The sequence below is a fragment of the Uranotaenia lowii genome, chromosome 2 (genome assembly GCF_029784155.1).
Source record: "Uranotaenia lowii strain MFRU-FL chromosome 2, ASM2978415v1, whole genome shotgun sequence".
Lineage (NCBI taxonomy): Eukaryota > Metazoa > Arthropoda > Insecta > Diptera > Culicidae > Uranotaenia > Uranotaenia lowii.
In genome coordinates, this window is record NC_073692.1 from 228534033 (window position 1) to 228547018 (window position 12986).

Consider the following 12986-nt stretch of genomic DNA (forward strand, 5'->3'; position numbering starts at 1 on the left):
TAAGAAATTATTATTAATAATGTTCACTTTCCTCGAAAATTCAAGTGGAAAAAATCCACGAGCGAGAAAACACGACCGCACTCGATCAAGGCTTGCTTAGATCACGAAAATCCGAGCTACTCGCACGCAAAGCTGGCAAAATCGCTAAAAGTTGCCAAATCAACTGTTAAAAAAGTAGTTAATGTTTTTGGGGAACGCTTGTCGACAGCCAGGAAGTCTGGATCGGGAGGAAATTGAAAACCGGAAGCCGCTGAGACGACAAAGAGAGTTGTCGGTAGTTTCAAGCGAAACCCTAACCTCTCTCTCCGAAATGCCGCAAACAAGCTGGGTGTATCGTCTACAACCGTGCATCGAGCCAAAAAACGAGCCGGACTATCGACTTACAAGAAGGTAGTGACTCCAAATCGCGATGATAAACAAAATACGACGGCCAAAGCGCGATCCCAGAGGCTGTACACGACGATTCTGACGAAGTTTGACTGCGTGGTAATGGACGACGAAACCTACGTCAAAGCCGACTACAAGCAGCTTCCGGGACAGGAGTTTTATACGGCAAAAGAGATAGCAGATATTTTCAAGCACATGAATCTGTCAAAGTTCGCGAAGAAATATCTGGTTTGGCAAGCCATCTGTACCTGTGGCTTGAAAAGCAGCATTTCCATAGCTTCCGGGACTGTCAATCAAGAAATTTACGTGAAAAAGTGTTTGAATAAACGTCTGCTGCCTTCCCTGAAGAAATACGGTTGTTCCGTACTGTTTTGGTCGGATTTGGCATCTTGCATTACGGTAAAAAGGCCATGGAGTGGTACGCCGCCAACAACGTGCAGGTGGTTCCCAAGGACAAGAACCGTCCCAACGCGACAGAGCTCCGCCAAATTGAGAAATACTGGGCTATTGTCAAGCGGAACCTAAAGAAGACCAACAAAATTGCTAAGAACGAGCAGCAGTTCAAGGCAAACTGGCTTTCTGCGGCGAAGAAGGTGGACAAGGTGGCTGTACAAAATCTGATGGCAGGGGTTAAGCGAAAGACTCGGCAATTCGGATTTGGAGAAGCGGAAGCCTAACTGAATATTTTTGCTGAATTTTATACTAATTAAACTTGAAAAAGAAATTTAATTTGATTTTTTAAATAAACGATTTCACCGATTTACACGCGTTTTCCCTTGACAAAATTTTGACCTTTTCACCCTTTACTTGGACACTAAGTGAATTTTTTTTGAGCATTTCGTAGCTGATCTACAGTCTTTTTTTTCGAAACATGTTTTCTTCGGTTTTTTTTGCCACTCGAGGGACTGTAACATTAAAAATTGTAGGGACGGATGATGTTTGATTGCTATTCCAGATAATTTTCAATGAAATGGTTTAAAAAACTAAATCTACTCTAAACTTTAAAGCAGATCTTTATTTTTAGTAATGAATTTATTCCTGACTTTTCATTTTAATTATTCAATGGAACCTCGTGGTATTGATACACTCCAAAGAGTATAACACGGATGAAGGTCAAAGTTCAAACACATTAAAGCACAGTGCTATTCAATTAGATTAAAAAATTACCCCAAAGTCAGCGTTCGTCCCTTTGAATGTATCCTATCCAACCAAAATAAAACCATGAAAATACGGAAGTCATTGTTTGGTCTCGTCGTCTGAGAAATTTTATGTTTTACGAGTCTGTGGTCTATCTGCAAAAGGTTGGACGATTCAACTCCTGCTAGCAGCCGAAGAAGGCATGCAGCCATAGGAAGAATATGATATGCAAAAATGTCATATCATTATTGTCATCGTCTCCCTCGGATTTCCATATATAGTTGGATTAGAAAATTCTCGCTTCCATGGCCCCCAACCCGACCAATTTTCCTCGCATGCGGCAGACCCGTTTCGTTACCAGGAAATGTTCCACACAGAGTTTGTGACGCGGACAATTCATTCGAATGACGTGAAATTTTGTGTACAACGACCTGATCCAATGGCGGCAGCAAAGCCAGTATCAAACATCAACAACAGTCATCATTGGTTCATTTTTGCCATACACACAAAAGGTGTCTTGCTGAGTCCAACCCTTCCAACAAAAAAGAATTTATTAAATGAAAAACAATCTTGAATTTACCGTACTTTCAAAGTCAATCAAATGTTCCATCACATTATAGGTCAAATATAATTTATCTTATTTGAACATATCTTTAGAATTTATTACTTGTTATCATAAAATGGCTTTCTGCTTTTCAATTTTTAATCCTTTTTTCCGAACTTCTTTTTTTATTTCGATTATATGTAGTCGTTTTAACAACTTCGTGTCATTCGCTACTTATATCAACGATGCAGTTGGCGGACAGTCATTGAAAAACTTTTCCGGTACAACTATGATCGATGTTTACTCTTCGGCTCGAACTCACAAACATCGGCTCAAGAAGCAACTGACTTGCCAACTGAGCTATATCACAAACAAGCCCACCATCTGTTGTTTATTTTAATTTTTCTCGTTACTTCATTTCTTATTTTACCTTTTCTGATTCTTTTTAAACTTATTATTTATTTTATATCACTTAGCACTTAATATTTTCTTCCCTTTTATTTTAAGCACCTAACCATGCACTCGTATTTTTCCTTTACTTTTTTCTTTGATGTTCGATTATTCCTATCCAGTAGGTTTGAAACTTGTTGCGGTTTTTTATTGTCATATTAACTTTATTCCATCCTTTCATACTATCTGCTTTCATTTCTACATTTCATCTTCTTTTCACCTTTTCATCATCCTGTCTGATCTGAGAAACTTTTTTTTTCATGTTTCCAATTCTTAATTCGTCTAGCATGAAGTTTTTCCAAGTATCCTAAACGAACGAATTGTGCTCGCAAAAATTTTCCAGCTGAGAAGAAAAATTCCTTCCAATTTGTATGGCCGGTTTTTCGGTTCGCCTGTTCATAGCGTGGGTAATTCAGGGTGAACGTACAAAATTTTGGTAGAGGCACAAAAGCAATTTCAGGAAGGATTGTTTTGTTATATATTTATCACAGGTTGATGCCAAAGCTAGGCGCATCTACCCCTAGCTTACTAGCGTTTGATTAATTCTGCTCCCGGTCTGAAATATGTATGTTGACAAATACTTGAGCTTCCTTTCCCGGTTGTTAATTTGCGTGACGCCGTTCAATTAATTTAGCGACGCGGATCCGAAAAAAAAAGTGCTGGAGAATTCCCTTTTATCCTGTGGTGTTCCTCGTTTCAACCAATCCACTCACTCAATTAGAAGATAATCTGGCTGGTAGATAATGGCTCCTTTTCCCCCAGTGTGGTATGTGTCTCTCTCGGCATTTGGCGAAATGTTTACAGCAAGGTCACTCTGACTGTCTGTCCCTGTCCATGATTGTGGGATATAAAATCAAAGTTTGAAAGCGACATTGTTTGCTGTTTGCTGCTATTGTTCTCCGACTTGTGAAGTTTTTATTTCGCCTTTGTCGTTGATAAAGTAAGAGGATTCGGTTCAATGGTGTAGAATCATCAGTGGAAAGTCAAAGCACATTCCTGTGTAGGTATTAGCGCGTGCCGCCCTCACGCTCTTCTTCTTGTTCGGAATGCTTCGGTTGAGTGGTTTTGCAATTTTAAATCAATTGCTCAATTCGAACAAAAAAAAACATAAAGAAAAACTTTCATTGATGGAAAACTTTGTAGACATCTGAAGTAAATGGATTTCCGAGAAATAAAAATCTGTCATATGTATACTAATTTCATGTCATACTAATTTCATTTGAAGTCATTTTTGAATATCCTAAACTCTGAATTTTAAAAAGTTTTTGATCCGGAACTCACCCATAATTATTTGCAGTGTTCCAAAGATACAAAAACATATTTCCTTGAATCTTAACAATTATGTTTGTATGGGAAAATTTAATATTTTGTTCTGATTTTTCTATCTACTGTGAAACAAAGCATTTCTAAGGTGTGTTGTGCCAATTTATAAATCCTTTAAAGGCAATTTTCACTGAACAACATTGGCTTAGGGACCCCCCCCCCCCTCCAAATAAAAAGTTAGAATTACTTCAATCATTCCGCTCACGCTAGTTCTAGGAATCTATAAGTAAAAACTAGAAAAAAAGGAAAATTGGGCCAAGGAGCCCCCTAGATATAAGGCCGGAACTGGTTTGAAATCCTTCTTTTATCACTTGGAGTTGAAACATCACAAGGGGAGGGAGACAATTAAAAATAATCCAAATTAAAAAAAATTGGGTTAAGGGGGATTTATATCCATCTTAAGGAGTGCAATCGAAAAAAATGCAACACTTTGTTTTGTGAATCACTTTTGAATGTATGGTTGGGAATTGATAAAATTTTCAGCGAACCTACCTGGTAATGTAATTTTATATGTGGAAATTTTTGTGATGTTCTGATTTTTGAGATAGCCTCCAATGAAGAAGTTTTTAGGCTTTAATATTTGGGCAACACGTACCCCATCTATGAGGCAGGTCCCAACGGTGTATGCCAAACACGGTTTTGAACCACGCTCAAACAGTTCATCTGGCACCGGTGGTCTATATTGCTGTTTTTGCACAGTTATCGATTTCAAAATTCCTAACCGATATAGCCTTTGTTCCAAATTCATGCAAATTTGAAACAAGATTTTGAAAAAAAATACGACGGACCTATTTTGACGTTTGGGGTTCACGGTGAGGAAATTTTAGCCAATTATGACTATTTTCACACATTTTTGGGTAACGTTGGGTATAATAGTTGTTTTTTTTAAAGATAAATAAATATTATTTAAATGCAGCCTATACGTAACAGAAATTGAGAAAAGAGGTTAATAAAAGCCTTACCAAATATAAAAAATCTTATCACATATTCTTGACTTAGAAATAAATGGGTTTTCATTTTAGCTCATCGAATTAGTGGCTGACTGGCCATACCGTTAATGAATAAGTAAGAGAAAATAACAGAGACATCCTAGGGAAAATAAAACTCAAAACAAGCAATACACTTCATAAACCAGTCAACTAGTAAACATCTTCCAAATGTTAGAACTAAAGGTTGACCACGATAATTGATTCGCAAAATTCGAGTTTTCATCCGATTGCTATCAAATTTTCAGGGATTGAAAAAAAACTTTTAAACTTTGTTTTACCATTTTATTCGTATTTAATATACAGTCCATACGCAAATGCCCTCACTTGGCCTTAACCCCGGCCATAGGATTCTGCACAACCTGTGAATCAACCGTTTTTTTTTCATGCAAACCCATACTTTCTTCAGTTCCTCGACTGTCTTCTCTACCTTAGGTCGTTTAAGAAGGTGCAGCTTCATAATCGCCCAGTTCTCAATGAGGCGGAGCTCCGGAGTGTTGGGAGGGTTGAACATTTAAGGCACGAAATTGACCTTATTGTCCGCATATCACTTCAGCACGTCCTTGGAGTAGTGGCATGAGGCCAAATCTGGCCAAAAGATTGTTGGGACGGACGCTGAACTTATCCTTGCCCGTGAAAAACAGGACGCCGGAAATCTGTTTGAAGTCGGCCTTCACATATGTTTCGTCGTCCATGATGCAGCATTCAACTTTCGTCAGCATGTTGAGGTACAACTTCCTGGCACGAACTTGTTCTGCTTCTCCTCACGATTAGGGGCCTTGTGTACCTTGAACGTTCAAAGCCCAGCCTTAGTTTAGGCCTTCTGGACAAAACTTCGGCTTATGTGCAGCTTCTTAGCCACATCCCGAACGGAGGCGTTCGGGTTTCGGTTGAAGGCTCCAACTACGCGATTGTGATTTTTGGTGTTTTACGGAATACTGTTTCCTTCATTTCTGGGCTTCCGATCGGTGGTCAATCGTTCCTCGAACCGCTTAATCACTCGCGACACCGTGGAATTCGCGATTCCCAACGTTTTAGCGATGGAACGATGCGAGAGATCCTTGTTCTCGAATGCGCAAGATTTTATCACGCACGAACTGTTCTTTCGACTCCATTTCCGCGAGTTTTGATCACAGGACTTTAAAACTTGCAGGATGTAAACAATGCACTATGAATGAGTAGTAGGAATGAGTTGGCTTTTAATCCGCTGGGAGTCAATCAAACGAATTCCGTCTCTTCCAATAAAAAAAAAAATTACACTGATCGAAAGAAACAAATGAACATAAACATTTTGGTTGCTATGATTCTTGACGCTGTAAATTGATCTTAAAATCGTTGGGTGCGTCGCGTCGCGTCAGCGTTTTAGTACTCAACGACAGCGTTGACTGCTGACGCAACGCGACGTCCGACGTGCTACTGTGCGGGGCCCTTTATCGACCTCGCATGGTTTCAAGGCCACAAAAGGCGCCCGCACGCTATTATTTTTGTCAAACTTTGACAAAAAAGCATAAAAGCGAAAATTAAAACCCTGCTGACGCGTTAGAATTTTGATTGTTATCAAAACAAGAACGTCGACGCTGGGGAACGCTGCTGTTTAGAACGAGTTTTGCGTTTTAGTACAATGCTGTCACCGACGCGACGCGACGGGCTATTGCACGGGCGCCTTAAGCCGAGAAAGGCGAAGAAAAAACTTCGAAGGAAATTTTCCTTTAACAACAAAAACATTCCATGTTCTCTGAAGGGTTTACTTAACGAGCCTCTATAAACAAAAGAGACGAAATGTCACGATTGGAATTTTCGATTTTCTGTCAATGTCATTCCAATCGAGCAAAAGACTTGTCAAACTGGAAAATTTGGAATTGCGAAAGCGGCGAAAGCGATCAGTATTATCATTCATATCTGTAAACAAAAGGTAAATAACGATAACAAATATTTTGAATGCTCGATTTTGATGGCAAGATTTTCTAGGACTTATTTCTTGGTGCTTAATTGGTAAGTTATGATTTATTTATGGTATGTAGGTTTTTTTTTTCATTTTATGTTGTTTATTGCCAGATCAGCGGAGACGAAAAGGGGAGGTTTACCAACGAAATTCGCGGAGCCCAGACTAGAATCCCTCGGAGTGCTTAGTGTGGTAGGAATACTGATGTTGATGACAATTTGGAGAACGTTTTCTGATCGAGGAGATATCACGAGTATAAGTCAACGCTTTTCCGTTCACATTTGACGAGCGAAACGGTAAGTTTTTTTTTTTCATTCTGGCCAAGCTAGTTTTAAATAAAAATTTTATTTTTTCAACAGGTCCCTTAGAAGGATGATTCCCGCATGGAAAATGCTATTTCGGAGTGCAAGTACAACTGATGGTGCTCTTAACAATTGTATAGATATACCTGAACGATTCAAATTAAGAAAATCGAACACTAAAGTGGTGTTAGAGTATGATGAAAAACATAAATTTTAAAATGAAAATTTTGTTCTGTTAGTCATACAAGCTTATCTTAGTCATCAGTTCTAAAGTTTAAGTGAGAATGTTGATATTTATTAATAAACCCAAAAAAAAAATCAGAATATTACAAATATTCAACAATATTTTTATACAGTTTAATGATATTCTGCTGCTTAGTGCTAAATAGCCATTGATCTGCTATCAAATCTTTTCCTATGGCATTTCTTTGGTTCGAATGTTTTTAATCTGAAGAGTGTAAATGTCCTTATCAATTTTTCTTTAATAATATGACACTTTTTGCTAGATGACAATGAAAAAAAATAGCTCAGTTAAAACAGCATACTAGACCAAAACCACTTCCGAAAAGATAAACGTAACACAAATTGAAGTCATGTGAAGTTTGAAGTAAAGCAGTGTTGCGCTCAAATGACAGTGGGGTTGCTATATGATATATTTTTAAAAGGATCAGATTGCGTCTCTTTTGTTTTTATTACAGGCTCTTTAGGTTTACTTAATTTTCAAAGTCTTTGTTTCAAATCTGTGTTAACGAAGCTTTGTCCAATATTTGTCACCTGACTTGTGCCTTCATAACGCATAATTTTTACTGCTACATACATTTTGGTCAAGGCCCCGTGCTAATGAAAATATCAGTTCCGTGTAGATTCAATATTGAGAAAAGCACAAATTGCCAATAAAACTTTCTCAAGAAATCGGTAACTCGTTACGCGGGACCATGTTTTACGACAAAATCTCATCCCACACTAATCATGATCCTAATCCGACCGTTCTTTTTAGGGAAAACGCTCACTTCATCCGACCCATCTTTGATGGTTGTTGGCCTAGCCCTACAAATAATGCCAGAAAGCTTCGCTTCGTCTGCACGTGTTCGTAGAATGAACTCGCTGTTTGATCTCTCCATCCACTTACTACTAGGACTGGCTCCGATGTGGTGGCTTGAAAATGTCACCCAACTAACTAACCGTGCATCCATCCTGTCTGGCTGCCATAAACGTTTCCTTTTTTCGGACACTGGTGATATCCGCCAGCGAAATTTCCGCTGCGTGATAAACACGTGTAGAGCAATAAAGCACATTATTGGTGACGATGTTCAATATTTACATCGGCTTATATAACAACATGTTTACAGGACTGCTCACCACTTTTTTGTTGGCATTTTGATGTAGCGCTCACCCCAAATATTTCCCCCCTTCTGGGGGAACTGTTGATGTTCTTTAATGGTTACAGCCTCAAAACAGATCGATTGAGTTCGTAGCACAATAAGTTTTAAATTTAACACCATTTTCATGACCATTCGGCTTTGAATATGAAACGAATAATACGAATGCTCTAGTATAAGTTAAAATATAAGAAAAAAAAAAGTTCAAATATGAGGTTCGTTTCATTCGAAATCTGTGTCTCGAATTAGCTAGAAAGGTTTCCAACGTAATTAATTTATGCACGAGGCACACGACTTGAGTTGAACGCTCACATTTTTTCACTCCTTCCAACACATTGAGCGAGGATTGATAGCCTTTGAGGTCATTATTTGAAATTTATCCATCCGCTTCTCGTTATGTCCCAACAGCTTTAAAAAAAGACTGCATGTATTTCTTTTAGTGAAATTAACTTAAAATTGACTTCTTTAATTTGCATCAGAATTTCCTGCAATTTTTTTTTAATTTAAAAAATCACTCAAAAAATACAACTTTCACATAGCACAAGGATAACAGTGCAACGATTTCCGAAACCGGGTTTTCGGGGTGGTGTGTTTTCACAAATCGGAAGGCCCTTACCCCTAAAAGGGAAAAGGAACCGGACGAGAAATATTTGCCTATGAGTGGGTGGCCGTTTTCAAGCATCCTTAAAACTCATTGGAAAGTTAATTGCTTGCTCATTACGCCCGTTAGCTAGCTTTGAGTGAAAGGGTTTCTCTTCCGCAAAAGCCATCTTTCGAAGCGGATCATGTTTCATATTCATTTCCTAATCGAATCGCAAAAGATTCGTTTCAAGAAGTGCTTGTTTAAACATTCATAGGGAAATGTTAAGGGGCATTCATCAACAGAATGAAAAGTATAAGGTTAAGCCAATGAACCCCGAAATTTCGACAATCAAAAAAAAAAGTTAAAATTCAAAACCTAGCTGCTATGGAGCAAATTACTTTTTTCCTACACTGTATTCCATGGTGACGTGAATTTCACACATGACCGGATAAGTATCAAAGTGGGTTTGAACTTTTCGGGGTGTGGGCTTCTGCTAAGGAATTCGGCGTAACATTGAAACTTCCTGCTGAGTTCAGGGAAGGAGTGTACATTTCGCTTTTTGCTTGTCGTAACCTTTACCGACGAGGGAATTAGCCCTGAAATTCGGTTGCCATGCGTTTGCAGAAGGAGCGGTCCTTCACATTACAAATGACGTGAGCTATCACATGAGCATCAGGATGAGGTAATCAGATGAAAGGTAGCGTTTGTCACTCTTGAACATATTTGAAATTGATTTGAAAACTCCAAAAAGGGTATGTTTCGCAATCAAAACCTTGAGGCTGTAATCGTTTTTGGCCTACCAGAAGGCCCCGTGCCAAATTTCAGCTCATTGGGTCAACTTTCAGGGGTCATTCAACGAAGCTAAAATTGACATGGAAAAATGACATAATTTGTTTAAGCTAAACAGCAAATACTTCTTTTATGCAATAACTTTTATGCACATGTATTGATTTCTTTACCAATTTGGTTTTCTGGATCTAGACGTTATGTCAAACATTTCATTTGCAGACAGGTTACGAAAAAAAGTTTTTGGTAAATTCCAATTCTTTCCAAACTGATCTTTATTTAGTTAGCCGCTCAGGTTACTGACCTAAATTTTTCGTAGGGATAATTATAATATTTCTGGGGGTGTTACGAAATTCAAATTTTGCTAGAAATAATAACAATACCAAAAATGCACAATAAATCTGATCAATAATTAAAAAACTATTCAAAATTGTGTAATTCCATGTTTTGTTGAAAACAATGCATTGAAATTTTGCTTTAAAGTTGCTACTTGTTATCATTTTTGAAACTTTTCAAAGATTAACTAAACATGATCGATTAAAAAAGGATTGATTTGAAATAATAAAAATAAGTGAAACGTTTATAAACTTTTAAATGAATATTACACATACTCAGTTCAAAATTTCAAGCTCTGGAATTTTTTTTATTGAGTCCTGACAAAAACAAAAGGTAGGAAATGTGCTTTTTTATTAAAATTTTAAGAACATTTTGTTTTTTCAGAAAACAAAAATTCAAAATTTTAAATATAAAAGACAAGCTTATTATAAAATATTTGAAAAAAAAAATTAAATACTTTACTAAGATATGCGGTCAATTTATTTGAATTTATTCATTTGAAAAATGAACTGGTACAACGGTGATTGATGTTGACTCTTGGGCTCGAACTCATAGACATCGGCTCAGGAAAAAAAAACAAAAAACACTTACTAAAAATTTGGTGAATATATTTGAAAATACAAACAAAAATAAAAGTCAAAAAGATAAGTTTTTTAGAAGAATTTTTTTGATAAAATATTGAATTCATAGAATCCAATTGATAACTAAAGAAAAGAGATTTTTGGCGCCTATGTTAATTTGGTAGATTTTGAATTTTCCTGAAATCTTCTTAACTCGAGTTTTTACACAAATTTTGTCTATCGCCTCTAGTTTTGGTGATATAAAGTTTAGAACTTCAAAAATGAATTAGGGTTGAGTGAAATCAATCATTGAAAACGAATGAACTTGCAAATGTACTTGAACGAAAAAAGGGAATTTTGAGTTTGTAGATCTGATTAAGGAAAATATTGTGATCGTGATGACGATGAATAATCTAATAAAAATAATTCTACATTTTTTTGAAAATTGGAAATATATCATAACACGTATTGCTAACATTACTGATGAAAGTTTTAGAAATAGTAAGCCGCAGCCTTTTTAAAATTTTCTTGATTTAATTTTTGCGTTGAATCTTCTTTAAGAATTCGTTGAAATTCCCGTGTTGATCAGAATGGGGGAAAGTAAACAAATAGGAAAGTTGTCTAACTTTTTTTCGCAGAAGTTAAATTAACGGTCTTAGAAAAAGTTGATAATTAAATGAAAATCTTCATTTAATTTTTTCTGTAACGTTATTAAGTTTTGTCAAAAATTTCAGAATTTTCTTAAATGATTTTTACATATTTCCAAAAGTTATTTAAAAAAAACAAAAGCTGATAGAAAAAAAAAACTAATTGTAGATTTATATTTTATGAATTAAATGAAAATAAGCTCTGAAGTTCTTTGCACCTCGGAGAAATAAGAATTTTGTAGGCTTGTGTAATTTATCAAAACTGTTTTGAATATAGATTTGAGAATTTAGAAGAACAAGAAGCACAAAATAAAATTGAAACTAAAATTTGTTTCTTGAAGAGTAGAAAATTGATTACGATTTTTTTAATAATCAAAGTGATCGATAATGAAATTGAGGTTTAAGTTTTTTTTTGGCTAATTCTGTTGACTATCGTAAGTGTTAAGTGCCTGTCTCATGGCTACTAATTTGTCGACATGCAAAATAAGTATGAGATGAATGAATTTTGAAGGTAAAATGGTTAGCCTAAAATTCTGAATTTAGTTGGTTACACTTCCTAATAAAAACCCATTATAAATACAATTCATTTTTTGTGTCAAGATTTAAGTTTTAATACAGATAGTCTATTGAATTACAAACTGAAATTTACAATTAACAATAAAGTAACAATTTTGAAAAGTCTTAGAACTTGAGCGATTTTGGACTAAATTTCGATTTTAGACTAATTTTCTGACATGTCTATAAACACTTATTTTGAAATACCCTTTTGGGATCAAGCAACTTCCCATTACTACGGTGAATTCCCTTCATGAAGTGATAATTTAACTTGGAAAAAATCTCCATGAGGGGGAGAGGGGATGTTTGTTTTTTTTTGTTGCGGCCCATCACACTCCCCCACACCAAAAAGCTCATTTGAGCCCCCTGGTAATGGACGCTACTGTTCTCAGCTCGTCTGGCAGCAACAAACAATATAAAAAAACGCGATCCAAACTGCGGCTCTCACTCACTGCGCAAATATTATAAAATTTTTTAAAAAAATATCAAAACACCGTATTAAACCGATAATTGAGTCTTGTGACCTAGAACACTGATTTTCAAAGGTCAAGAAGAAAATTATGAAATGGCACCCGCTGTAGCATCAAGCGGAAAAACTAAAAGTCAAAATAAGAATTCATTTAAGCCTATTGTACCATTAATTGCATTTCACTGTTTTTGCAATATCAACATTGAAATCAAAATTTTGATTTATCATTAAATACTAAAGAATGCGCAAATGCTGTTGTTTTCAAACAACGAAAACTTAAATCAAATCATGTATTTATATTTATGAATCAATCGAACACAAAAGTTGAGCTGTACCTAACAGGAAAATCCAAGTTTATCATTTACAAAAAGTAGTTCTTAGATTTAGGTTGCCAGATTTCCCGGTTTTATTCAGGTTTGCCAGGATATTGAATATAAAATTTGAGAAATCGGGAATCGGATTTCATTGAAAAAGCCTGGATTTTGCCCAGGTTTATTCTCATTCTCATTCTCAAATGAAACTTTAAAAAACAAATTGTGTTGTATTTTTTTTTTAAATTAATGCGTCCAAAACGAAATTTTCATAAAAATAGTCATGAAA

At 36.1% G+C, this 12986-nt stretch overlaps 1 protein-coding gene across 4 annotated transcripts in view; it reads right to left on the reverse strand.

The window, feature by feature from the left end:
- LOC129747397 (uncharacterized) overlaps nt 1-12986 on the reverse strand; it is a 106467-nt gene that overhangs the window by 17132 nt on the left and 76349 nt on the right. The window lies entirely within an intron of this gene.